At 47.5% G+C, this 5,394-nt stretch overlaps 1 pseudogene; it reads right to left on the bottom strand.

Annotated features, from left to right (window-relative positions):
• Window positions 1-330: 330 nt before the first annotated feature.
• Window positions 331-4,564, bottom strand: LOC123160580 (disease resistance protein Pik-2-like; annotated as a pseudogene).
• Between the last annotated feature and the right edge of the window lie 830 nt (window positions 4,565-5,394).

Below are 5,394 nucleotides of genomic sequence, written 5' to 3'. Positions count from 1 at the left end.
TGTTGCTTGGTACGTAGCGATTCGATGGCATTGGAGTGTGGTGGAACTCTCCGGTGGGCGCAGCGGTCGCAGGATAGTACAACTTCCGTTGAGCCGGTGTTGCTCTCATTTTTTTGCTTGTTTTCTCTTGATTTTCTTTTGGGCATGATTGTGACGTCTGCCCCAACGTGGAACTCTCTGTTGTATCGGGTGGTTATTGTATTAATATAACGGGATGAAAGCCTATTTCGACAACCAAATGTCTGCAGAAGCTCACACCGAAGCTTCCACAGATATCACAATGTGTTGAGAAATATCTTTGCTTTCAGGACAAAAACAAGTCTAATACATGTTCAAAAAACAGCCCTAACAAATACACACACGCATATCCATTGTCTTGCATCAAACTTACAAGACCATGCTACATAGTGCAGGTCATCAGATTTATTCTACACATAAAAGCAGTAAATACAACATTTGACCACTCATGGTTCATGGAGCATCATCCAAATTCAGGCAAGTTCGGTAGCGCGGAGAGTACAGCGAAAAGAAAAGAAAAGGCTCTGACGGAGACCAGCAAGCACTCACTCAGACTATGGCTTCATCCCAAGCGGTGTCTGATGAAGTACCACCATGGGCGTGCCATCAGTCCTCTTTATCGCACCCAACTCGCTTGCTATCTCCTCGGTCATACTAATCTCATTGTCTTTGTCGTCCGGCATCAAATGCATCTCTTTCAGTTTTGCAAGGTTTTCTACTCCGAAAATGCCCTCAACCATGCTGAACCGCAGCTCAAGCCTTCTCCAACTCTGGCATGGCCACACTTGAAAATCTCAGTATTGGCAATAGAGGACCAGAGAGACACAGGAGCTTTAGACTCTCGAATCCTTGAGCCGGTACTATGATCACCCCCTTGGAGTACATCTTGTTTTCCGCAACAATGGCTAGTATTTCTCGGTCTTGTTGATTGGCCCTAATACAGAAGGTGAGAGAAAACAATGAGCCTAGTTTACTCAGGTGCTCCAAGTTATCTGTCCGGAGAGCTGTCAATGAGAGGGTTAACTTGTTGAGAGCACTCAGTTTGGTGATCCAGTTTGGGAGCTTAATCATCTTTCCAGATAACTCAAGGGCAACAAGGAATCTTGGAGGGGATGACAAACCATCCAGTGATTTGACAAAATCAGATGATTCGTCATCAATAATGAGGGTTTGCAGAGAGCAGCCACCTAGGTACTCGATAGAAGACCTTAACGCCTCTAAAGTCGGATCACTCTTCAAAGTTTTCAGCTTGTAGATAGCAATCTTCCTAAGCTTGGTCAAATGACGAAGGTCAGATGATTTCTCCACAATCTCAATGCCTGACAGTATCTTTAGTGCCTTCATTTTCTTCTTCAAATCTTCAGGAAGTTTCAATGCTTTCCGTGTTGTTTTATCCCCACCAAGTATGTTAACCAACCATTCGAGCTGGCATACAGCTTTTGGCAACTCCACAACTCCAGTCTCCCTTATGTCTAGCGTCTCAAGGTTCTTAAGCTTTCCGATCTTATCAGGAAGTTGCTTAGCATCTGTTTTTCTGAGGCTCAGATACTTCAGAAGAAACATTCCACATATTTCAGTTATATGGTGTTGTTTGAAATCCTTGCAGCCTTCAAGATCCAGGACCTGTACAATTCCAAACGAATGGGAAGAGAGTTGTTTCTTCAATCTCCCAACAATGGTCAGTGACCTGACATGAGACAAGTTCATCTTCTCTGTATCCTTTGCATGTTTGGAATCATTGTCTTGGATGGACAGCCGACGGACCTTGCTGCTAGGCAGCTGCATCAACCAGTTACCACCAATCACGGTGATGAAATTCTCTTCACTTGCCTTTTTCACAATGAGCTCAAGAACCATGTCATGAACCACACATTTCTTCACCTTCCCATTGCCGTTGTGCTCCACTGGTTGGATGATCTTCCTCCTTATGAGATGATTGAAGTATGTCTCCGCAATAACATCTACACCCAGCCCATCTTTCTCGCAGACAATACCTTCGGCTATCCATCGCCTCATCAAGTGCTTCCTGCTGATTTTACACCCCTTGGGAAATATGCTCAAATACAGTGAGCAAGTCTGGATCTCAGCAGACATATCATTGTAGCAATGGCTAACTATCCTCCCGACTTCCTCTTGTGTAAGTTCATACGCACCTACTTTTCCTGATTCTGGAAATATGGTTGTGCAAACATTCTCCCAATGCTCACGCCGTTTGTCTGGGTTGCATGCCACAAGACCAGCCATGGTAATTATGGCCAATGGCAACCCCCCACAAATCTTCCAAACTTGCTCCGGAAACTGATCATCTTGGCTACCCTCACTTCCCGGGGTGGCTTGCTTAGACGACTCTGCATGATTGTGACCATCCTGCCTACTTTCAGTTTCGGAGGCCGCTTGCTTAGATGACTCTGCATGATTCTGACCTGCTTTATTAGCTTCAGTTCCAGAGGCCGCTTGCTTAGACGACTCTGCACGACTGCGGCCAGAGAAAGTGTTAGCATTCTGAATAAAATCTTGTATACAAATGGGATAAGCAAAACATTGTGAAGTAGATCACCTTGTTTTCTTTTAGATGTTATTGTACGAGCTTTGCTTCCTTTGGACTCATTGTAGGCCTGCTCAAATAACTTCTTGGATTCTTCTTCAGCTAGACCATGAATGAAGCGCATGTCGGGGTCTCTATGTGTTGCCGCAACATCATGAAACCGTGTAGTAACTATTATTACACTATGTTCATTTTTTGGAAGTGCATTTATGATTCTATCCAGCAATGATGCAGACCATACGTCATCAATTAAGACCAGGTACCTGCCAGAACAGAAATTTAAAGGTGGGTGCACAAAGTGAGCAATCGATCAGCTGACAGCTGTATCAATAACTGAACTGAATCAACAAAAAAAACTGAAAAAAAACCCCTAAGGGGAGGGTTCTCTAATATAAGGTATGTTTATTGAGAGTGCATTTTGTGGTAGAAACAGGGACTTGTATACAATCAATAGAAGCAAACAATTTAATGAACTGAGTTTCTAGGGAGTGTTGTTAACTCATCCTCTAAAAATATTTTAATTCTACCAATTTAAAAACATTTTGCGCAGAAAATGTTTTAAATAGCAGGCTATGCTAAATAGCAGTGGACCTCCAAATCAGCTATACCGGGATATTTGTATATGAGACCATTTAGCGGCACCCTGCTGAAAAGGCTATAGCCGGCTATTTAAAACTATACTAATTTCACACGAGAACAGTTTGAAGTTGAATGAACTGTATGGATGGTGCCTTTCAAGAGTTCCGGAGGATTGCAAGTTAATTACCTATTTTTTTTCAAGATATTCTCGATCTCTTCCTTGAGTAGATCTACCTCTGGTGTTTCCTCGGAGTTGCCGGATCTGCAGCTTATGGCTGCCATGATGGTTGACAAGCCTCGGCTCGCATGACCCTGAAAACCTTTTACGGCTGCTGTGATGAGGTTGCTCTTGTTCTCCAAGCTGTTGTGCTTCTCATGATTGCTGGTGTGAGGCTTGAATTGATCCCTGATGATCCTGAGGATGGCCTCCAGGTCGGTGCTCTGAGACACTGTGACCATCGCACGATGGCCGAACTCCTTCACGGAATTCCTGTATAAAGCGGTGGCGATGGCGGTCTTCCCCACGCCTCCGAACCCGACAATGCAAGTCACCCGCCGGCGGGGATTCTCCATTAGCTTGTCCACTCCCACGGGTTCCCTCGTGGTGACAAGCTGAAGCAGGCCAGGGGCTTGGTTGTCGGCAACATCAAATCTAGCGACGCCAGTGCTAGCCTTGTCCGGGTCCGGGTTGACGACTCCATACCTTTGGCGCCGCTCGCTGATCTGCTGCGCTCGCATCTTGAGGACAGAGAGCTTTGAGGCAATGTCACGGCGAGGCCGCCAAGTCAGGATCTCATAGACACCACTGACGAGACGGTAGCAGCGCATGCTGGTGGGCAGGCCGCGGATGCGTTTGCCGGAGTCATCGATACAGTCTTCGATGTCATAGGTGATGTCGCGGATCTGCTTCATCCAGTCTTTCATCAGGTCTTCGTGGCTTCCCTTGTAGGCGCGGAGGAAAGACTGCATGGTGGCGAGCTCGTCGTTGATGTACTGGAGGTCACCGCCGACGCCCCGAATCAGGGTGTACTCGTCGGAGAGAAGCCCCCCAAGCTTGGACAGGACAGACCCCATGGTAGCCTGCGAAGCGCCCACCACCAGCTCCATAGCCCTGATTTTCCGGTCCCAATAATGATTAAGAAGGTCTCTCTATTGATCTATGTAAAAAATGAAGGATGATCTTGCTAAGATCTACCTGCCGCTGCTGCTCTTTTCCCACTGGCCGTCGGAGGACGAAGGGGGCGAGGAAGAGGCGGTGACCAACAAGTGATTCCAGCAGCCGGATCGATCAATCTGCCGATGCCGCTGCTGCTTTTTCTTCCACTAGCCGGCCGAGGGGAGGTGGAAGAGGAACCTCAAGGGGACAACGAATACGTGAGCCCACCAGACGGTTCAAACAGCCGCTACCGCTAACGCTCTTGTTCCACGGGACGGCAGAGGGGACGGAGAAGGGAGATAATGTATCCTGGTGAACTGTCTTTTACTCTACTAGATGACAAGCTCAAGATGAGTCTCGCTTTTGAAAAACCTAAGCCATCAACTCGCCAGGAATTACAAGTTTACAACACACTTACAAACCACAACGGCGAAACTGATATATCATGCCTAAGAGCATCTCCAATAGCCGCGCTATATAAGCGCCGCGCTGAAAAAAAGCGAGTTTTTTTTGCGTGCGTAGCTGCTCCAGGTGCTTCAGCGGATGCGCAAATAATGCGTGCGGCATAAACGGTTCAGCGCGCGGGGCGAAACGGCATCGTGCGCCGCTTATTTGATGCGCCCGCTCTGCGCGCGACTTCCACCAACCACTGGATCCAGGCGCTGGCGCCGCCGCCCGCGTCACCCCATTTGCTCCGGCAACCCGACGGCGCTTCCCCGGCCTATCCCCGCGCTGCCGCTGCTTCCTCCGTCTCCCTCTGGCCGCCGCCGCCCCTCGCGTGCGCTATTCCTCCGACCAACAACGCCCGGCCGCCCACTGCTGCTCGGTGCCCACAAGGTGTTCGACTAAACGCTTGCAAGGTATGTATTGCTTCAACTTCACATTTTTTACGTGAATTTGGTGCATGTTTTTTGTCGTTTTATAGAATAGTTTAAATTTAATATTGTAGATGAGTTTGTCATATGATTCTTCCCAAGAGGAGGATCTTGCAATATCCTAGCTATGCACATCAATAAAAAGTAAGCACGGTGATTCGGTTATGGGTCGGCAAATTTTTTGGAGGGATAACATCGATGCCGACAGCTGACTGGCGAGG

Source organism: Triticum aestivum, chromosome 7B (genome assembly GCF_018294505.1).
Source record: "Triticum aestivum cultivar Chinese Spring chromosome 7B, IWGSC CS RefSeq v2.1, whole genome shotgun sequence".
NCBI classification, from domain to species: Eukaryota; Viridiplantae; Streptophyta; class Magnoliopsida; order Poales; family Poaceae; genus Triticum; species Triticum aestivum.
This window is presented reverse-complemented; position numbering and strand designations above follow the sequence as displayed.